Raw genomic sequence first — 24,465 nt, forward strand, 5'->3', positions numbered from 1 at the left:
ATACACAAGTGAGGGGCGAGTTGGATGCGCTTACTTATTTCTTCCCACGCAACAATATATTTAACCTGCCTATAACGATCTCCTCTAATTTTTAACAAGGTGATCTTTTTACACATTTTTGTTACAGTTACACCGATCATCTGACAGTGTTTACACGAAGTGAAAAGTTAAGGTGGGCTTGCCAACTTTATATTTCCAAATAATAGATATTCAGTTTCATTCTTACAGAACATTGTTTTCGCCCAGAGTAAACCAATACTCAGTGTTTGTGGCTATATGGTAACAAAGGCTGATTCATTAGAATACTTCCCTACCAGTGAGTCTGCCCATGTTTCTGTCCTGTGACATCTAGAGTGCCAATAACTTAATTTTTTATAAGATCACTAGGCTGCTCCACATGTGTAATTTTTGCCTTCTCTTTGAAATTAGCAATGCTTTGAAAAATTTGCTTCAGGCTTATTTGTCAACCCACTCCGAAGGCTACAAGCGGGTTTCCATATCCAAGAGCCCAGATGTATTATAGGGTCTTACCCATTCTGTGTCTATAGGAAAATGCTTGAGTACATACGGCCCCAAGTTCTCACATATTGGTGAGTCTGTCTTAGGTTTCCCCCCGCGGTTTATTGTTGCCATTGCTCCAACACGTAATCATGCCATTACTGATTTTCCTAGATTCACCGCTTATCCCTAACAGTGGATATACCTGAACCATCCATTGGCTACACAAATCTGTTGCAGTAATTTACCATTGTGGTAAATTACCAAGACTGCTACACTGATCCTCTGATAATATTCCCAGAAAACACATCCAATTGTCAAATTGCGGTGAGTCTTGTTAAGTTCTGACAGACACCTAGGTGCACGTAACATAATGGGATATTCATGAAATCATTGATTTTTCTCTTCAAATAGTTTGATACCTAAGAGATAGAAGTGAATGAAGATGCTTTCCGAGTTACTCCATATCACTACAAAACAACAAAGGTGGTAAAGTGAAAAGTCAATACATGGAAAGTTGCCAGGCAGCTTCCTAAAGGCTTGTTGTGACCTGGAAGTCCCACCAGCAGCACCTAGCCACCAAAGGCTGATCCGCCACAGCCATAAAGGAATATGCCTTGCAGGTGGTCTTGTAACTATCCTCAAACCCCTGATTCATTACTAATTCCTGATGCATGGACCATGGCCTGCTGGAAGATTCTGGGGGTCATTACAACATTGGCGGTAAAAGCCACTTACCGCCGTGCAGAAGACCGCCAACACACCGCTGCGGCCACAGAATTCCGTCACAGCTATTATGACCCACATCGCGGAATCCAACAAAATTCAGACACCCACACAAGTCCGCCACACCAAAGGTCAGTGATAAACTGGCGAAAACAAAACCTCAACCGTCACGCCAACAAAAAAACGCCCACACTATCACGACACACGAATCCACGCAGCGGTCTTTCAACCGCGGTATTCCATTGGCGGTACACACTGCCGCGCTCAAAATACACACACATCTCCAAAACACCACCACATTGGACAATTCGAAATACACACACCTGATACACATACACACACCACTCCCACACACCCAATACAATATAGAACACACACCTCAAACTATGCCTCAATTCACTAGCTTTAAAACATACTCAAGAATACTTTTTGTTCATGTGAGATATCTAGTTACACTGGGCTAGATGGTTTGGCTTTGAATCTAAATATATATTGTATGTGGATATTAGAGTAGTAAATGTCCCATTTCACCTATATGTACATATTGTTTATCTATTTCACAGCCTTGACAAAGTCTAGGAGACGAAACACGTGTCGGCTGTTGGGATTTTTTCTTTATGTGGTCTTTGACCGGAATATTGACCACACCTTTTCATCTGTCAATAAATATCCAGTGTCACCTGTTCTTTGGACTTCGATTTTTTTTGAATGACTACTTGGATCTACAATACGGAGATTTACCTTGGGTGTGCCCTGGCCTTTTTGTTTACATTTTGTATGTAACCTCTGACTGGTATCCATTCAGTGGACTCTCAAAACCTGAGGTGGCAGGTGCCTGGCTAGCTCAGCACCCACAACTAGTTGCTGCTCTAAAAGACTACTATTTATGGACATCTGCTAAAACCTGTGTTGATGTGCGAGCGCTGTGGCATTCTCCACCTTTTCCTTTTGTATTCAGCTCTGCAGAGTAGTTCAGGAACTCTCATTATCATGATGCAATCTGTATTTCACACACAGCCATGACATATTTTCCATATTCCATGGTCCCAATTATATATCTGTTTATATGCCACTCCTTTTAGTACCTTAGGAGCAGCAGGTTAATGCAGTGGCTGTCTGCACAATGACTGGGGCTGTCTATGAACTCTGTGGGCCACAGAGCTGGAGGTAACTTGGCAGGCAATAAAATAATAGGAATAAATCATTTTGTCCTCAAACTACTCCCTGCCCCTGAAAGGAAGAAAGGCTCCGTCAATCTTGCTGAGGCTCAGAATTGTGACCTGCAGGGCATGACATGTTTTAGTGTTGAGTGCTACCCTCAGTGATCGATTTTGTTTGCTTGTGTAGGCTCTAAGGGCAATGAACCGCGCTCTGGGAGTGCAGAAGAGTGTCTAAAAGTTTCTGAGGGGCAGAGTGGAAGTGTCTTAGGCCTCAAAGTGATAATCCAAAGATTAACAGGAGTGCTTAAATCTGAGGGGCACTTCTCAGACTGAGTGGAAATCCCTGACAGCTAAATGAGGGTTTTTTGACGTTCTGATGGCAGACATGGTGATATTGAGGGTCTGTGGATAACTTGGGTTTGATGGACAGATATGAGATAGTCAGGGTGTGGAAGGAGCTACTGTGTTTGGCTAAAGGCCTCTTGGCCCACCAAGGTCTAGCAGAGGGTAACTTATAATGGGCTGTCAGAAGTTCAGTAACCGGGGTCTGAAGGACTGTCTGTAGGCCAGCGTAGGGTGTCTTTGGCCTGTCGGAGGGTCTCTGAAGGTGGCAGGATGAGGTTTACCTTGAGATTCCTAAGGTTTGGCTGAGGACCTTTAAGGATTAGCTGAACGTTTTAGAGCCATGATCCGTGAAAGCAACCTGAAGCCCTTGTTAATAGTAGGCCGGGATCTCTTTATGGCCAGCAGTAGTCTAAGGGACTTGATGGTCTGGAGAGGGAAACTGGGGCACGATAGTGGGTATGCTAGGAGCTAGGAGAGACCAAAAAAAGCAGGACCCTGCCCAACAATATGAATAAGCCCAGGTTTTACGCTCTCCTACATGCACTTATTGGGGGGTAGTACCTCAGAGAAGGCTCTTGCTCTCATCCAAAATTATTGAACTTTAATAATTTTCCCTATTTTTGCCAAAGGGAGATCTCCAACATAACACAGAGAGCTCTACAAATGTGACAGAGATCTCCCCCACATCTGAAAAGCCACATGGTTGTGTGACTTTACCGTGTAACACACTTGCAAAACTGTCTTGTGTCCAGCCAGGCTTGTGTATAAAACCTTTAGCTCAGCCCCTTGTAGCTGTGGCTTCCAGCAGCAAGGCTTAAACAAAGGAACTGTGTAAAGCATTTACAGGCATCGCACAACGAAATAAGTCATGCAACATAAAATGAATCAGACACCAATTTATTAAAATAGATTCTATTTTCATGAATTTTTAGACACCACAGTGAGCAACATCCATCAGAGGGCTCCAAATCATAGATTTTAAAGTAAAATGCAAATCTCAGCATTTCAATAAAAAGGGCAAACAAGCATTAGTAACTATAAAAGTTAAAAACGTTTGAAACTTTGAAGGAGTTGTGCTTGAATGTTCCTCCCTGAGTTGGATGACCAGTTCTGACAGGAACAAGATCAGGGGGCAATAAGGAATATTTCGGCAGTTACCTAATTACTAAAACAGTCTCAAGTTCAGTTCCACACTTTACATCAAGACCACCATAGACTTCAATGAAGTGATCCTGATGCTGGGGAGGACTGATACTTAGTATGCTGACAGATGCTGTAGGTGCTGTACCGTCGACAGAGGTGTCCTTGCAGGTATTCCTCAGTCCACGGGTCAGGTTGGTACGACTTTGGTCGTAAGGGTCATGTCCCTCAAAGTTCTCTCTGAGCCAGTAGAAGGTCAGCTGTGGCTGGGCTACCAGTCTCCGTACTCAGCAGGTTCAGCAGTATCCTTTGGTGAAGGCTAGTGTCCATCTTTTCCAACCAATCTGGATTCAGACAACACTCCCAGGTCCAGCAGACTCGGTGCCACTTTTGGCTGTTAAGGATTGTTCTGTTGGGATGTCCACCAGCGGTGTTTCAAAGAATGTGGCTACTGACTAGCTGTATTGGGCTACTTCATCCTTCAGACTGCAGACCCTTCTTCCCTCCCTCCAGCCTGCAGGTTCTTCCGTCCCTTCAGACTGCAGTCACTTCCCTCCCTTACCCCAGACTGCAGTCGCTTGCTTCCCTTACCCCAGACTGCAGTCGCTTCCTTCAGTTCTCCAGAATTCAGTCACTTCCCTCTCTTCCCTCCTACAGACACTCCCCTACCTTCTTCCAGACTGCAGTCAATTCCTTCCCCTCCTCCAGAACGTAGTCTCATCCCTCTCTTTCCCCAGACTGCAGCCACTTCCCTCCCTTCCTCCAGACTGCAGCCACTTCCCTCCCTTCCTCCAGACTGCAGTCACATCCCTCCCTTCTTCCATCCCTCCAGCCTGCAGGTTCTTCCCTCCCTCCCTTCAGACTGCAGTCACTTCTATCCTTTCCTCCACACTACAGTCACTTCCCTCCCTTCTTCCAGACTGCAATCACCTCCCTCCCTTCCTCCACACTGCAGTCACTTTCCTCCCTTCCTCCACACTGCAGTCACTTCCCTCCCTTCCTCCAAAATGCAGGCTCTTCCCTCCCTTCCCCAGGCCGCAGTTACTTCTTTCCCCTCCTCCAGAACGTAGTCATGTCCCTCTCTTTCCCACAGACTGCAGTCACTTCCCACCCTTCCCCAGACTGCAGTCACTTCCCACCCTTCCCCAGACTGAAGTCACTTCCCTCCCTTCCCCAGACTACAGTCACTTCCTTCCCCCTGTCTGCAGTCACTTCCTTCCCTTTTTCCTGAATGTAATCACTTCCCTCCCTTCTCCAGACTGCAGTCACTTCCCTTTGTTCCTCCAGACTGCAGTCACTTCCCTTTGTTCCTCCAGACTGCAGTCACTTCCCTTTGTTCCTCCAGACTGCAGTCACTTCCTTCCGTTCTCCAGACTGCAGTAACTCCCCTCTCTTCTACCAGACGTCTGTCACTTTCCTCTCTCCCTTCCTACAACCACTCCCCTCCCTCCCCCCAGACTGCAGTCACTTCCCTCATTTCCTCCAAAATGCAGGCTCTTCCCTCCTCTTCTCCAGACTGCAGTCACATTCCACCCTTCTTCAGGCTGAAGCCAATCTCCCTCCACCAGAGTATTACCGCATCAGCTTTTCTCATGCTCCTCTTCTGTGCAGAGGTATAGCAATGGTGCCAAAGACCCTTTAACAAAGGAGGTTGGGGGCCTCTTTGCCCCCTGTTTCATTAGTAAAATGCAGTCATAATTGAAGAGCAGTAGACACAGTACTTCCTTAGGCCCTGGTACCACTGTGCCTGCTGCACCATTGATAGGTACACCCCTCCTTTTGTTCTGAGGTGTTTGGGGTTCTGTTTTCTCTTGCATATGTTTCTTTGTTCCCAGCCTCTGTAATCCTCATTATTGATGTAGTACCTGCTGTTTGGTATGGAGAGGGCATCAGTGGAGTGCGGTCGTGGTGAAGCTGCCAGTGATAGGGCAGTGGGCGGGGGGTGTACGGAGTGAGGAGGCAGAATTTCAGGGCCAATGGATGGGGCAATAGAGGTGGAGGCAGGCATGTTTGAGTTGTTGGGCCGGGGGTCATAAATGTAAAAAGGGTACAAACACCTCTTTCAATGTTACAATCAAGCATTGGCAATACCAATAGTTCTGCCTTTAAAGGAATGTTGTATGGTGCTGAGAAGAATTGCAAGTAAATAGCAAGGGCAGGGGTGGCACTCCTCCGCAATGGCAGAGGAGTGCTGCCCCTCTTGCTAAAAGACAGCCAGATTTTTCATCTGCTGGCTCAGCCAGGGGCGGGGTGGGGCGGGCCTGAGCCACAGGATGTGGAAGATGGGAGGAGGAGAGAGTGCACCTAAGTGCGCATGTGTGTTTGGCCGGTCATCTCAGGCCGGCCAAACACACATGCACACTTAGGTTTCTCCAACCTGGCTGTTTTTAATAGCCAGGGTGGAGAAACTGCACAGACCCCAGTGCAGTGTCTGAGCGGCTGTCCAAGTTGCTCAGACCAATCCTGATGATGCTCTCATGGTTTAGCATGAGAGCAGCGCCAGGATTGCTGGAGAGTCTGTACTGGTGTCCCAGTGAATGCTGGGACACCAGAAGAGGAGCGAGGCAGCAAGAGGCGGAGGCGAGAGCAGTAAGTGTTTTTTTTTTGTGTTTTTTTTTAGCAGTTTCTCCTGTCTCCCCTAGCTACCCCTTGACATTTGTGGCAGCCGAAGGGAGGCATGGGAATGGCTATATATTTGTGCGGAAGCAAATAACTGTATAACAATATTTAGTGTTGATTAAACGGTTGGGTGAGTTGCACCGACAAGTGGACCTAAAAATCCACCCAGGTTTATGACTGCCCTCCTCCCTACTGTGCTGCTACTGCCAGTGAAAACCACCATAAATTATCTAGTTATGTAACATACTTTAATAACATCCCAGAGTCATATGTGGGCCTCTGAATGTTCAACTTTAGGCCAGTGGATAAAGAAACCAAATGATCACAGCTGTGTGGAGGGCAAGCACTTATTTGTGGAAGGACACAACTTCTGCCCAATGAAAACATGCATCCCTGGCTCCCAACATGTAGGCGGAGCCAAAGCCCCTATCTAGTGATGCTCACATAATTGTCTGGCGACAGCCGTGCTGCCTATCCAGACCATAAAACACTGTAGTTTCTCCATCTGGTGCCCTCTAGTGGTATAGTTTTGTTAGTTACCTCGTCATTAACAAACAATGCATGCATTCTTCAGAATCAATAAATAAATTGGGTGGTGGAGTCAAAGTGTGAAAGATAAGAGGAGGGTGGGAGAAGGGGTGGAGGCAGCAAGGTGTAGTGGGGTGGAGCGGTTAAGGGGTGTGTAAGATAAGTTTGGGGGTGGTGGAAGGCGACTGTTTGGATGGACGTCCTATAATGGGATAAACATGGTCCGCAGAAGAGCATAGAGGCCCCCATGAGCGCTGACATTCGTAGGATGAAAAGACGAATGTTTTAATCTTGAATCAGAAGACAAAGGAGAGGTTTCTCCAGGGAGAGTAAAACCTCTACCACAGACAAGAAGTTATAAACCTCTAAAGGGCCATTACATGGTTTTAATTAAAGTTCAGTACTGCTCTATTTATTTTCTCCAGGCTCCCATATGACAGTCTTTGAATTTATGACAGTTATTTGACAAATTTTTCCGTCTGCAGCTTGCCTGCAGCTTGCAGATACAGGGAGGGGAAGAATCTGAACACTGTTGATTAGAGTAGGCTCTGTTGTTCAGGGGTATTTATCCCAGACACATTTTCATCTCAGACTTCATGTTATTAAAGCATACACCCAAGATGTCCACACACTTGCACTGCTGCAGATATCTTCAGGGCAACTTTGTGCATTCTAGGGGTCATCTTTACAGGAAAATGGTGCATCCACACTGATGTGCGAGTTTTCTTGCGTCGACCCCTGCCCCACCTAACAACACCATGTGTGCGCCGTAGTTACAATACGGCGCACCATGGCGGTTGTTAGGACAATAGCTACTGTGCCACTTTGCTGCACTAGCATCAAAAATGTTGACACTAGTGCAACAAAGTGCAAGGAGGACTATAGGGTACTTTGGGTGCATCATTTTAAACCTGCTTTAAGCAGACATTAAAAAGGACGCCAAAAATGGTGCAGTGAAATGTTGTAAAATTCACTGCACCATTTTTGTGAGCCTCAGCGCAAGAACGCCCCCCTTGCATACATTATGATATGTGGTGCAAGTGGGTGCAAAGTGGCGCAATGTATGCATTGCGACACTCTGTAAATACTGCGTGGCAAAATCGTCTCTTTAACGCCACATTCGTGTAAAAAAAAACATACACTATTGGGGTGCAAGGAGGCACTAGGGGCTTATAAATATGCCCCTTTGATCTTTTGAAACATTTCCTATGTTGGCACAAATTGAATATAAGTACGTTTGCTCTGAGTCCAGCGCCAAGATAATATTTTATAGTTGTGGCATTTTTAACACAAGAGGGAGTGAGAGGGCTACATCAGCCCATGCAGGGAGCTGTATATTATTAAGTAGGACATATAATTTTAATATGTCCTAATAGCAAACCTTCCAAGTTGTAATTTTTTTCTGTGAAAAAGTTAGTAGTCCTATTGGCTAACCTAAAGTTACTGTCTGACCTCTCTGTCCGGCTATCCTGTAAATGAGACTACTAAAATGGGTACCTCAAGGTATCAGATTAATCATGGCATTCAACCCAGCTTGATGCCTGTGTCAAATGTAATAAGCTTTTAAGGATTAGCAACTCATAGAAAGTTGCCGCTCTGTTACCCAGCTTGTCCAATGGCCTCACACAGTCACCGGTCACCAGACAGCCTTCTGCCCTCCTGGGAAGTAGAGTGACAGACATCCAAGCCCAGGAGAAATAGAAGCTTCCTACAGATGGAGGTTTTACCTCCCCTTTGCAGGAAGCCACACAGGGTGTTGGCCAAAAAGGCAAACTACAAAGGCAAAGCCGCCTTTGGTGGGAAAATGGCAATCACACTCATGTAGGGCTGTCTCTTTGTTCAGGTAGGCAGGTTGGCAGTGGGAACAGAGATGGGAAGCCGGTGGCTAAACCAGTTTTCCCCTGGATCCATTGCCCACGGGTAGCCACACATCTAGGGTGGGCTACCAGGGTCCTAACATATAAAAAAGGGTTCAGACATCTTGAGACTGGGCAGAGTAGTGCACTCTCGGATTGCAAAATGTCACACATAGCTAGAAGTCATCACAGGGTGGGGGGATCCTGGTAGTCCATTGGCTAGTGGCTGCATCATCACCCCAGGGCACTTTATGGGCATAAATATGGCACCCCTGAGACCCCAAACTTCTAACCATGATGCAACTGGAGAAAGGACCAAAGAAAGACTGCCCTGCTAACCCCTGGTCCTGGCAAAGAGAGGCAGCACCAACTGCTGGACTGCACCTGCTGCATCTCGGGCCAGCAAAGGGAGGACTGTACTTGTGGCTCTTGGCTCGTGGAAATTCGCTCCCGAGCCCCAGACCACAGAAGTGACTCCAAGGGTCAGTCAGCTGATTCCCTAGAACCAGCACCGGTGCCTGCAAAGCTGAAGTAGCCCAATCCAGCTAGTCAGTAGCCACATTCTTTGAAACACCGCTGACTGCTGGTGGACATCCCAACAGAACAATCCTTAACAGCCAAAAGTTGCACCGAGTCTGCTGGACCCGGGAGTTTTGTCTGAATCCAGATTGGTTGGAAAAAATGGACACTAGCCTGCACCAAAGGATACTGCTGAACCTGCTGAGTACGGAGACTGGTAGCCCAGCCACAGCTGGCCTTCTACTGGCTCAGAGAGAACTTTGAGGGACATGACCCTTACGACCAGAGTCGTCCTACTTGACCCGTCAAGGACACCTCTGTCGACGGTACAGCACCTACAGCATCTTTCAGCATCCTGAGCATCCTTCATCCCCAGCATCAGGATGACTTCATTGAAGTCTATGGTGGTCTTGATGTAAAGTGTGGAACTGAACTTGAGACTGTTTTAGTAATTAGGTAACTGCCGAAATATTCCTTATTGCCCCCTGATCTTGTTCCTGTCAGAACTGGTCATCCAACTCAGGGAGGAACATTCAAGCACAACTCCTTCAAAGTTTCAAACGTTTTTAACTTTTATAGTTACTAATGCTTGTTTGCCCTTTTTATTGAAATGCTGAGATTTGCATTTTACTTTAAAATCTATGATTTGGAGCCCTCTGATGGATGTTGCTCACTGTGGTGTCAAAAAATTCATGAAAATAGAATCTATTTTAATAAATTGGTGTCTGATTCATTTTATGTTGCATGACTTATTTTGTTGTTCAATGCCTGTAAATGCTTTACACAGTTCCTTTGTTTAAGCCTTGCTGCTGGAAGCCACAGCTACAAGGGGCTGAGCTAAAGGTTTTATACACAAGCCTGGCTGGACACAAGACAGTTTTGCAAGTGTGTTATACGGTAAAGTCACACAACCATGTGGCTTTTCAGATGTGGGGGAGATCTCTGTCACATTTGTAGAGCTCTCTGTGTTATGTTGGAGATCTCCCTTTGGCAAAAATAGGGAAAATTATTAAAGTTCAATAATTTTGGATGAGAGCAAGAGCCTTCTCTGAGGTACTACCCCCCAATAATTGCATGTAGGAGAGCGGTGAAACCTGGGCTTATTCATATTGTTGGGCAGGGTCCTTCTTTTTTTGGTCTCTCCTAGCTCCTAGCATACCCACTATCGTGCCCCAGTTTCCCTCTCCAGACCATCAAGTCCCTTAGACTACTGCTGGCCATAAAGAGATCCCGGCCTACTATTAACAAGGCCTTCAGGTTGCTTTCACGGATCATAGCTCTAAAACGTTCAGCTAACCCTTAAAGGTCCTCAGCCAAACCTTAGGAATCTCAAGTTAAACCTCATCCTGCCACCTTCAGAGACCCTCCGACAGGCCAAAGACACCCTACGCTGGCCTACAGACAGTCCTTCAGACCGCGGTTACTGAACTTCTGACAGCCCATTATAAGTTACCCTCTGCTAGACCTTGGTGGGCCAAGAGGCCTTTAGCCAAACACAATAGCTCCTTCCACCCCCTGACTATCATATATCTGTCCATCAAACCCAAGTTATCCTTACAGACCCTCAATATCACCATGTCTGCCATCAGAACGTCAAAACCCCCTCATTTAGCTGTCAGGGATTCCCACTCACTCTGAGAATTGCCCCTCAGATTTAAGCACTCCTGTTAACCTTTGGATTATCACTTTGAGGCCTAAGGCACTTCCACTCTGTCCCGCAGAAACGTTTAGACACTCTTCTGCACTCCCAGAGCGCGGTTCATTGCCCTTAGAGCCTACAGAAGCAAACAAAATCGACCACTGAGGGTAGCACTCAACACTAAAACATGTCATGCCCTGCAGGTCACAAGTCTGAGCCTCAGCAAGATTGACGGAGCCTTTCTTCCTTTCAGGGGCAGGGAGTAGATTGAGGACAAAATGATTTATTCCTATTATTTTATTGCCTGCCAAGTTACCTCCAGCTCTGTGGCCCACAGAGTTTATAGACAGCCCCAGCCATTGTGCAGACAGCCACTGCATTAACCTGCTGCTCCTAAGGTACTAAAAGGAGTGTCATATAAAAAGATATATAATTGGGAACCATGGAATATGGAAAATATGTCATGGCTGTCTGTGAAATACAGATTGCATCATGATAAAGAGAGTTCCGGAACTACTCTGCAGAGTTGAATACAAAAGGAAAAGGTGGAGAATGCCACAGCGCTCGCACATCCTCACAGGTTTTAGCAGATGTCCATAAATAGTAGTCTTTTAGAGCAGCACCTAGTTGTGGGTGCCAAGCTAGCCAGGCACCTGCCACCTCAGGTGTCGAGAGTCCACTGACTGGATACTAGTCAGTGGTTACATACAAAATGTAAACAAAAAACCCAGGGCACACCCAAGGTAAATCTCTGTATTGTAGATCCAAGTAGTCATTCAAAAAAAGTCGAAGTCCAAAGAACAGGTGACACTGGATATTTATTGACAGATGAAAAAATCCCAACAGCCGACACGTGTTTCGTCTCCTAGACTTTGTCAAGGCTGTGAAATAGATAAACAATATGTACGTATAGGTGAAATGGAACATTTACTACTCTAATATCCACATACAATATATATTTAGATTCAAAGCCAAACCATCTAGCCCAGTGTAACTAGATATCTCAAGTGAACAAAAAGTATTTTTGAGTATGTTTTAAAGCTAGTGAATTGAGGCATAGTTTGAGGGATGCGCACCGTACGTGATCAACAAGGCACAAAGTAAGAAGTGAAACTTATAAGAACCAAATAGGATGGATTAATAGAGAGCAAAACAAGGCCCAATCCCGTAGAATAATAGTGCACTAATATGCAAAAATCAAGTGACCAATCAAACAAGCAGTCCATGCAAGCTAAAGTGAACAGTGGTTATGTAAATCCGGAAACCATCAAAAGTGAAAGAGCTTTAACATTGTCAGGTGGTGGTCAGGGCTATGTGGGACCAGGACACCCAGGAGAAGAGAAATCTAAAAGGGGCAAAGAGATGTAGTCCGAGGCTGCTATAGTAAACAAAGGGGGTGATTTACTAACATTTTGCACTGGCTTTGCATCATAAAAGCGACGCAAACCAGCACTTTTTTTTTTATTATTGACTTTCCTGTGCAAAACTTGTTTTGCGCTGGAAATTAACCAAAAGTAACACAAAGCGCTGCTTTGCATTACTTAGCATCAAGGGGGCATTACATGGGCATTCCTGTGCAACTATCCACCCTTTTTGACACAAAAGCCTGTCTACCAACAATGTGAGACAGGGTTTTGCATCAAAAAATAACACCATTTAAAACCAGGAATTAAAAAGAGAAATGCTGTCATTTCTCCTTTCTTTTCCTACTTTGCATGCGTACTGCACTGTGCAGCACACATACAAAGTAGGACAAGTTTTATACATTTTCTAGGGATAGTATTTTGCACTTGAAGGGTACCGTTCAAGTACATAATCTATGCTAGACCTTCGCACACATCCTTGCACTATGGCACAAAGGTGTGTGTGTGACACACAGCAGCTGAAATCAGCACTGGTGCTAGGGAGAGGGGAGGAGAGAGCTATATCTCTGTAGATATGGCGCTCTTCTTCTCCATCACTGACGAGCAAAGCACCATAGCATTTTTGGCTGCTGGGTTGCCTGACAGTTTAGTAAATCTGCCCTCTAGCACGAGGAGCTGATCATTCAATATTCCCTGCTCCTGACAGGAGTTCCCCATAATGCCCTTTGAATGTTTTTTTTTGCTTGCTTCTTTCTCGTGGTGCCCAAGGAGAGGGAGGGGCACCACCAAAGTATTTTCTAATTGTTGTGGGGGCTACACAGAGCAACAGCCCCCCAGGGATGTTTGACATACAGTAACCCTATGCCTCAACAACATGACCCCTGGAGAAGTTTCCTGTTTCCTAAAGTGCTCCTAGAGCTGGGACTTCTGCTTTCAGGCCCTGCAGGGATCCCTTGTAGTTGGTTGTATGGTTGTATTGTGTGGCCTGAAACGATTAAAGTAAAAAGATCTGCCACATCTGTTTGTGGTTCCTTTAAATCCAATTGCTTTATTGATAATTGTGTTGATGAACATTGCACAATGTTTTTGCTTATAATGATAGCGTTTCAATATGAGCATTGTCCCTATTGACACAGGTGAGTTATTGATATCTATATGGTGACCCTCGATAAAGTCCGTAGGCCTTCTTTATATATATATTAATGTACTGAACCCTTGACAAAGTCATTATGCCTGCCTTCAACATGATACCCCTTATATTGTGATGTTGCATCTAGCATAGGTGGGGGGAGGGGGAATTGTTATTAATGGGGTTCAGGACCCACTACGGATGAAATGTTAAATAAGGGTGTCACTAAATGTATTTCATTCTGCCTGATGTATACATTTATAGGTAGTGTTGGTATAACAAAAGTAATTTTCCTTTTTAAAAGTAAAAGCACTGATGTGACAATGTTCTTGTTTGTTGCCACTTAATTGGGATTGCTAGACCACACCACCTCCCCTAAGTAGACCTAGGACTGCTCTGCTTTGCTATTCTGACAGAGTCAAGTGCTACAATGGGGTACCTGGTTCCCAATAAAGAGACAATTGTGTATTCATTATTTGCACATGTCTCACATTATTCACTACAGATAACCCAGTTTCTTACATTGGTGGCAGTGGGGGGATTAATAGAATCCATTTCCAGTACGCACTGATAACATTTGTTAAGTTCACTTTGGCTCACATTACTTATGCGTTAATGCACAAATATCAGAGTGCAAGTCTCTGAGTTGGGTTCAAAGGTTTCATTGTGTTAACTCAAGTTTTGGGAACGGAAAGCCCCTGCACATAAATTCCATGTGAAGGCAATGATGAGCAAAGTATTAACTGTGCTTAATGTGACCGGTTTCTATTTTTGAAATTATGTGATAGTGGGCTTGCACAGAACTGTTTCCAAGAGTGTCCCTAGGCCATAGTGACCTTTGACCTCCAACACTATACACACTTACACACACTATGCCTGTATGAGGAGGGAGCTTCTCCATAGATTTATGAACTGCTGCAGGTACCTATAACATAGATTACGGTGAAGGGGTGGGCTCTGCTTCTTGGGTAGTATGAGTTGATTGGGGAGCTCCAGGAAATTCTCACCCCCTTGTAGGCAAGGCAGAGTTCCCATGAGGGAGCACTCATCAAGTCATTGGTTTTTGCATAGATTTTCGTGCCATTGGTGCAACAACAAAATGAATAAGGGAAGCGAAGAGGTCTGTACCCTTAAAGGCTAAGGGAATCTGCTCTAACGTCTGACTGTGTGAACATTAATTAAAACAAAAAGAAACTTCAGTAACATTCATATCTCTTTCCACCCCACCAGGAACCAATCATTTCACTTTTTGTGGTGTGCATTTGCAGCATCACCTGAATTTCCCATCCCAAAGAACTTGGACAGTTACTGAAACCTTGAGCATCTCTTGTTCCTGATACATGATGAATAGGAGGCTCCCTCAGTTCAGTAGGTCTTCACGTTTCTTACCAAGATTTCTCTTCTGGGCCTTACTATCCGCAAACGAATACATACAGCCATACTCCTGTTCTTTAGGTAATAAAATCCTGAGAATACACCTACAAAAGAAAAATCAAGCTGACCAAGCAAAGTGCATTTCAAAATTAAGGCCTTTAATCAGGCTAACTTTAACTAAACATTTAATGTGCATTTCGAATACATCATTATACATGCACACGGATAACTTACAAAATAAATGCAGAACATGAATGGAAGAGTGCATATCACTTCTGCAAATACAACATAAAGCGTAAATATAAACATGAATAATGAATGAATGAAATAAATTTAAATGAACACTAGTGCACATGTATATAAAGCTTCAGTTTTTCAGTGGTTATATTTCATTAATGACTTTAATTGTTTCACACTTATTAATATTATTAAGGCACACAGTTAATATAATATGAAGTACAAATGCATAATTGCGCAATGATAACATGTAAAGGATACAATCTAAATTGCGCTACACCACCACTAAAGATAAGAAAGACCTAACAAGGTGATGTTCATGCTGATGAATTTCACAGACATAGATTTACGGTGGAGTGGTGAATGATAATGTAAGAGGCAAATGATGTGGTCGAGGTACTAGAGAGAGGATGTACAGGCGTAACGGTATGGTGACTGCGCATTCACGATTTGCAAGAACAGCCCAATTTCAATCGGGATGTCCCAGTTGCTTTTTTTAGAAGCAAAAACACTGCTTCATGAATCAGCAAGTCTCTGTGTATGATTGTATAAATGGATGCACGTATGAGTGAATAGATGAATGATGATTGAGGGCATGCATGGGTGAGCGAGAGTACATATTAATGCAAAAGTGAGTGTAAGAGTGGATGGAAGAAATACTTGAATAGCTTTAGGCCATAGCTTACCATCAAAACAACTTTGTTGCGTAACCCAGCATTCTCAACCTCTCAAAATATTATTATAAACCACCATTCACATCTTTACTTGAAAGGAGTGCAAGCTGAGGGATGATGGAAACAAGTAAAGAATTACCACTACTATGTCAGGGATAGGTGACATCATTCCACCAACCTCCCAGCTAAGCCAAGCTTCAGCATTAGCTGGAAGGCAGTACTATCATGCTATTGATGTTCACAATAGGCCAAGGATTACCACCTTAACCTGATTATTTTACTATATATTTAGGTGTGAGTCGGAAAAACAATGGGCGCCTATGATTTTTTTTTGTTTACTTACCTTGTAGTCTGTCTGAGCAGCACGAAGCCCACTTTACGAACAATCTTCAGCAGGGTTGATTTTAGGGCTAGATTTATGGTGGCATTGCGCTGTTCCAACGCCACATTAGTGTCATATTTTTGACGTCTATGTGGCATTGGAAGGGGAAAAATGCTGCACAATATTCATAGAGTAGGGCAATGCTTGCTAACATCTTGCGCCACATTATGCCTGCCCCAGGCATAATGTATACAAGGGGTCGTTCTGGCGCCAGGGGGGCTGTAAAAATGGCGCAAAAGAATCTATGAGATTCCTTTGCGCCGTTTTTATTGGCATTGTTTGACGCCTGCTGAGTGCTAATTGCAGGCGTTAAACAGAGGCTCCCATTGATTTGAATGGGCCTCTGGGTGCTTTGCAGGATTAGTGTCATAATTTGTTACGCTAATCCTGCAAAGCGCCGGAATAGTGTCAAAAATTATGACGCTAGTCACCGTAACTACCACTATGGTGCATGGTATTTTAAATTCGGCCCTACCATGGTGGTGTTAGGGGGGGCGCTAAGGGAAGGCAAGAAAAGTGGTGCTGCACTGAGCGCAGGTCCATTTTTCATCAATCTGCCCCTAAATTTGGTTTAGAGCTCAACACAAAGCACCATTTTACTTTCAAACCGGTGACTTTGTGTATTTTTAAGAAATTCTCACAATGCGTCAGCAAGCGAAAGGATTTCTAAAAACAAAAAAAGCGTTCTTAAAATATGAAGATTTTCGGGAGGATTTGGGAAAGACATTTCGATCAGTCGCAGTTGCATCCCAGGGCTTTCTTCAAAGCGGTTTTGAGATAGCCACTGCGAGGAGGGAAGGGATCTCTTTGAAGGAGACCTTTTGCTGTGTACTTTCCCAGATGGTGAGCCGGAGAAGCTGACATTTAGCGAATACTCCTGTCGCTTTCATTACCAGATGCCTGGGGACATTGTAAGAACAAGCGCCGCGCGCTGTGGCCATGTGTCGCTCCCCACCCTCGAGGGACCTTCCTTCTTCTTCTTAAAATGCTGCAGGTGTCCTAGGATTGCAGGGACACCTGTGCTCAGGCCCTGGACTGATGCTGCAAACAGAACGTTGCCAGGATCAGGAAAGATTCCCTGATATTCAAGTCAATGAGGGATTAGCACGTGGTGAGCGTAGATCATGGACATTTAGGGCCATATTTATACTTTTTAACGCAAAATTGCGCCGCCGCAGTTTTGCGTCAAAAAATTTACCACCGGCTGACGCCATTTCGTAGCACCGTGCGGGCGTCAAATTTATACTTTGACGCACGGCGGCGCAATCAACAGGTGGGAGTCATTATTTTTGACGCACACCACGGCGTCAAGTCGTAAAGGAAAACAACGTTAACATTGGCGGAAATGACTGTGGGTTGATTTACGACACCGCAACCCGGATATGCGCCGTTTTTTGACACAATAGCGTCAAAAAACCCCGCGAACAATGCAAGTGCACCAGAGGAGAGCCAAAATGGATCCCAGATGCCACTACAGACCCCAGGAAGATGACAGCAGACCAGGAACCAGCCAGGACGATCCATACAAGAACCAGGACATTTATAGAAAGAAAAGAAAGTGTTGCTTCAGTGCAGAGGAGCAGGAAATCCACTTGTGTGCAGCTCAAGTAGCCAATGGCAGTAACCTCCCCATGGAACACACATACCTAAATTAGGGGGTGAGGATGACATCTGCAACAATCTCCTGAAACAAGACAAAGGCCCCAGTACACGCAAATGTCAATGCCCATAGGTGTCACAAACATCAGCCAATGTAAACAACAATAGGAGTGACACAGCACCAAGGACACACCCATGCTGCATATGTCAGGGTCCATCCTGTGCCTGGGTAACAAGGCAACATCACAAATGTCATACTGCTCAGACAACAGCATTGAGGAGGGGACACATGGAACTGGTCACTGAAATACACCTGCACAGTCAGAGGACAAAATAGGACACTGATACGACTATCAGGGCAATCCAATGTAATACACATTACCCAACATCAGCAGGACACATTAACAATATCAACATCCATATCACATCATAACATTGCCATGCGTAGGATATGCTACATGTCAATTACAATTAAGTCGATGTGAACGCTCAGGGATTGGGGCAGGTCCTGAGAGTGAAGTGTGCTGCCAGGACCATCAGAACACCCACAGCCAGTGAAAGGTCTCACCATGAGAATGGATATACATGGAGGGTCGAGTAGGACAAAAAGGGGGCTATTCTCTATTTGGCATAAAGCAACACCTAGAGGCGATGAGGCTGACAAGTCTGATAACTCAATAACATACATGTGACACACAGGTGGGCCATAGGCCTGAAAGAATGCCCATCTGAATGACAGCAGATATCAAAACAAAACAAGATCACAAAGTGAATTCATCAAAAGGCAGGCACGTCACGTCAAAATTGTCACAACACAGACACACTAATTTTACCCTGTTTCATTGCAGAGGAAGATGGATCTCTTGCCGATATGCCTGTCCCAGATTTCCCTGATGACATGGATAACGAGCCCATAAACATTCCCCAGGAGACCATCCAAAAGGTCCTTGAAACCCTCCAGACCCCACCTTCAGTCACAAGGAGGAGCACAGAACAAGCAGCCAGCGCAGAAGAACCACCCACCACCCCAATTGCAAGACCTGCCAGCTCCAATACAGCTGAGGACTCTGACGACACTGGCACCAGCTTTGAAAGAACTGTAGTTGGAGTACAGCGGGAGCTGGCCAAGGAGGTGCGGGTGGGGATGCAAACTATGGCAGCCAGCCTTGAGGGAGTATGCGTTCGTGCATGATGTCATCTGCAGATCAGGCAGCAGCTATGCAAGCCCTAACATCCATACTGCAAGGTCTACAAGAAACTGTCAAGGAATTCACCACTGCAGTAAGGGAGTTGCCACAACACCTCACACCCCAAACATTCCACTGCATGCACGAATGTAATCATGACTCCCTCAGGGCCGACCTGGCTGCCTACCATCGTGATGTGGCTGCTATTCTCAAAAACCAGCAGACCCTCCTTGCTGAAGTACTGCCCTTAAGACCTTCACAGGGAGCAGCGACCGGGATATCTGACTCCACGTCTTCTAACACTGAGGTGTGTGTTGTCCCTTCACAACCAACAACAACAAGGACAAAGCAGGCAACACACATATCAGAAGAAGAAGACATGGAACAGATCACATTCACATGGAAGAGTACCCGGAAGCACTAGTTCCTGCACCATGGCCTACTTTTACCAAGGTCCTACGTTTTGTCAATTACCAGTCTTACAACAACTATACTCAATGACTGTTCTGCTAACCACTGTATAACTTGTCAGCATGCCCAGTTAATTTCTCTCTCCTACTAATCGGCAAATGCTGTCCCTCTGCACTGTCTGTAACATCACCCCAGCATGTCAGGAGCATTATCTACACCCCTTCTGTAGGATCACCATGTAAGATTTCACTAGAACGGACTCAGCAAACATGGACAATGTACATATTGCACTACAGCACCTATCAATAAATAGCACTTGCACACCAAATATGTCTCTGTGTAATTTGACACATCAACTGTGCAGTAGATAACACAAATGTGCCTGTGTGACAATCATGTAGCTTGTCAATACAACTGTCCCGACATCATGTAGTCAGATACATCTGCACAGTGGCCAGGATTGCATCATAGCCTGCCCATCCTGAGGAGAATAACAGATGAAGTGAGAAACCACACACCATAATGCTGTGTTGGACAGAATAATGCTTCATCAAGAGAAATCAAAGTCAACTAATAGTGGCTGAGAAATATTGTCACCATGCAATACTAACACATTGAACTGTGCAGTCTAATCTAAGCAAACACTACAAAACACAGCATCAATCAACCTTTCTGAGTAAACATCCAAATAGGTAATCATGATGAATTTTTGCACAAATGATCTGTGTCAGTAATGAAGACAAGAAGACAAGAGTGTTAACAAGACCTCATCTTCAAAGATGTCCCTGAACATCAAACTGCAGTCCGGCCTAAAAATGTCCCCACAATACCAAGTCTAGAAGCACACTTTGTGACGTAGAAAACATACTCATCGACAAAAATCCTTTGTGATCCATGTCAACTCCAATTGGTGGTTCTAACAAATGGTGGATACTTACCAAGGTAGCACTGGGGTAGCTGCCATTTTACACCTCAGGTTGTATTTGTTTGTAGCATAGGACACAAATGTCATAGAACAACAATCATCTACACTGATGGCAAGGCCATGATCAAGTAGCAGTTAACACATAATGCAAAGGGTTATCTATATATTTATTCAAAACTAATCACACCAGAGGCGAACTAAGGGAAAAGTCTTACCTACACTAATCTAACCTGACTACTCATTACCCACAACTGTTCCTAACTAACCTAAGCTAAACTTACTCTTCACATATAACGAATCGATCTAAACATCAACCCCCCACCCACCATTATGAGACAGGACACATGCAGGACAACACATACTAACCTACACACATACTATACTATCCGAAACAATCATATATATATATATATATATATATATATATATATATATATATTTTTTTTTTTTTAAACACACAGGAACCCCAACATTGACCCCCACCCACCCACACACTTAATAAGGAAAAGTAGAAAGAATCAGGACCCCCCACCCTCCTCTCTAACAATAACTAAACTAACAACCTATACTAACCTAACACTAATCCCCCAAGCCCACTAATCAAGATAATAAGGAAAGAGGAGGGAGGGGAGGGAATTATGTCCATTGAATACATCATTCCTAGAGGTTGGCCCTCCGGAGGGTCCACCTGATAGACCTGACCCGCTTCTTGATGTAGCCGACATCCTGGCTAAGATTGTTCACCTTCCTTATAACTTTGTCCATTTTGCGTTCCAAAGCCAGGAATGCCGCATGGTCGATTGGTGGTGCTGCTGCTGTTTGGGTCCCGGCAAAGGTGCTCTGTGTGCTTGTTGAGCCTAGCCCACTGGACTGTCCTGCAGCTGTCACACTGCTGGGGCCTGGGTGTGCTGCAGAGGCAGGGACAACTGTCCCCGCTGTGGCTGGGGCCACCTGGGGAGAACCAGTGGTTGTGGTGGTGGTGGCTGTAGTGGGCAACCTTGGGCCACCCTGTGTCGAAGCCCACCATGCTCCAGAGGCCCGATCCGACTGGTATTTACGGGCCATCCTTCGGAACCCCGACTGCACCTGCAGGATGTGTCGGTACCTCATGGCCCGCCTCTCAAATTCATGCCTCTGTGCGGCAGTCATGTTTGCAGCTGTGAAGACAAAGGGCAACTATTTACCATAGGAACTGCATTGTGTGGAATAGCACAAGTGGTCAATCTGACAATACATCTACTGTACTTGTAACAGCTCATATCACTATACAGCTCATTGAAAGTCTCAGAGGAAGTACATGGAAACCCTGCCTACAAAGGTCATCTCACACATAGCACATCCAAAATCTACATGATGGGTAACAACTGGCAATAACTTGTCATCAAAGTACTGACAGTTCAGCTAACAATCATGCTGCACCTCCTCTGCCTATTGCCTAGACTACATATGTCAGTTTATGTGATAACAATCACAAACTTCAAGGTCTGCAATTTGTAATGGGATTTGCTAGTATAGTACTCATGTGCCATAACTGAGTGTGTACACTAGGTTCAAAACCATGTTTCAAATATTCTCAAGTATGTGTAACATACTGGTTGCTTCAGTCCTAGGTACCCTATTCACAAACCCATGCGGGGGGAAACAAGAACAACAAACAATCCCAAAATAGATGCACACCCAGGAGTGTATAGAAAGCTCAACATGTTTTTGGCTCCACACACACACCACCAGTAAGGGCTATCAACAAATTGGAGTCAGCTAAACCTTGTCCTATCCAAGGTCCACACATGTCAAAATGTACTGACCTAGGGCAACATCACATACTTCCAGTGAGGCATAATTTTCAACAGGCACAGAGGAGCAAGAACACCCATGATCATGAATAGCATGCACACCTAGGCCGTTGCACTCTAGTCCCACACACTTCTAATACAACTTGTGAAAGTTCATGCTCCCAGAAGATCCAACCTACAGTGTACTCAGTACATCGGTTAATAGGGAAGCAGAAGTCTTCAGACAAGCCATTTGCAGAAGCTATCTGGGAGAATGTCAGTCTGACATGCAGACTCAGTCCGAGACGAGTCACAGTGCAACTCTTATTGTGACTAGTGTATTCCACATGACTCACCCCAGTTCCCATAGCGGGCCCTACAGGAATGGCCTACAAACCCAAGATCAGACAAATGGATAAGCATTGGTCAACTCAAAATAATGTGATAACTGAAATCCCACTAATGGAACAAGACTAATGATTGGGCAGCGCATCACACCTTGCAATGTGTACAACACACAGGAGTCCATCACACATCACCAGCAAACACAAAACATACCACACATGTCAACACTCACTGTAGGTGTCGGGGTCCTCAAAACAAGCCACCTCTCCCACTGTGTACGGTGCAGGTCCACCTGTAAAGCATGGAAGGAAGAATATGCTCAGAATCCGTGCACTGGCAAACAAATTCAAATACAAATACAGTGTGATAAGCTGACATGAGTAATGAAACACTTTCAGACATGCTCATACTGCATGGAATAATTCCTGGGCAACATTTACATAGGATGGGTCTCCTGCTACAGTTACACACACTTCTACACACATGCAGTGGCCCTGACTGTCATGTGGTGGCAAACATGCACCTCCATTAGTGTGCAGCAACAATATAGGTGTGTATTCATCTCATCATGTGCATCCAAGAGAGACATCCAAAAGCTGGTTACTTGAGGACTGCATGACCTGTCAAACAGCCTATGTGGTCATGACACATTTGTGACAGTTAGGTACATGGTACAGAGGGCCAGGTACTTTGTCAATACCTCATGTTGTTCCAGTTTCATAAATTGATGTGTCCAAACAATGGTGATTGGCACCAAACATAGATGTTTGCACCCTAGTCCATACCTTTGGACTGCCATCCCTAATCGGATTTTGGCACAAGTAACAAAAAATACCTGTCTAAGATGTTAGCTGAGGGCACCTGACTCCTTTACAAATATGGTTCATTTTCAGATCTGGCACGTATCAATAAAATATGAAGGAGCGCATTTATCCCGAACAGGCATAGCACTTCCGTGAACACTTTCCCTACACACTCACCAGACACACATGAGACATATGTCTGGGCCACATTGCTATCATCAATTGACGTGAAGGCAGCACTCATTTTCAGCATCATGTAGGGTTTCCGATGTCAGTCTAGCTATAGCGTCAACATATGTAGGTATGATGTTACTACATCCATACTTCACTGGCAATTGTGACCTGTAGAGTCCTGATTGCGTCATTAATGTTTCGCTTGTCTGACACAAAGGCGGCACTACATTACATTCAGCAACAAGCAACCTGTAAGTGTGGAAAACATGAGCTGCCTGACTGCTAGCATTTGTCATCCTTCACATAGTGCATCAATTACCCTGTATGTTTCCCTAGCATTACACACAGTCAGCTACTTATCTGGCAGATTGGGTACCAATCATCTCATGTCACTTCACAGCTTTTAATTGTGCACATTTACATGATCTGTACTCACCAACATGGCCACCAATCATGATTCCCAGGTGGTCCAGCAGATCTTGCTCCCTGGAGATCAGGTCAGCCCAGCGGTGCTTCAATTGATGCTCATTCCGTTGGCTCCCATACAGACGCACCAAGTGATGGCGCACCTTCCCCCACCGGACTTTTCGGGCCTCCGTGTGATACCCCTGTATCACCCTACCCCCAGCCTCCAGCATCAGTGGGAGGAAATGGCAAACCAGCCATATGAACCCCCCCAATTCCTCCTCACCCATCCTGGAAAGACGTGGCCTACCAGACATTTAGGCACAGAAAAAGGGGAAAAAATAGTAGTAAAAAGAAAACAAAAGGGGGAAATGGGGAAAGTTTGATGAGGAAATACAAAGAAAACTTAACAAATAGAAGAGCCCAACTATCCCCTATATAACAGTACCCACAACAGATTCACAGACAATAAATACAACACTGGACTGGACAAATTTATACAACACACACTCAGACAGTATTCTACAACAAAATATTGATGACAAAACAACAAGTAAGTAGGCACTCTGGACACAAAAGCACAAATTCACAGGACAACACTTTGCACACAGCCACACAGTCTAGAATAATCTGAGACTGCAAAGTGAAAGGGAA

This window comes from Pleurodeles waltl, chromosome 5, assembly GCF_031143425.1.
Source record: "Pleurodeles waltl isolate 20211129_DDA chromosome 5, aPleWal1.hap1.20221129, whole genome shotgun sequence".
In the NCBI taxonomy this organism is placed as follows: domain Eukaryota; kingdom Metazoa; phylum Chordata; class Amphibia; order Caudata; family Salamandridae; genus Pleurodeles; species Pleurodeles waltl.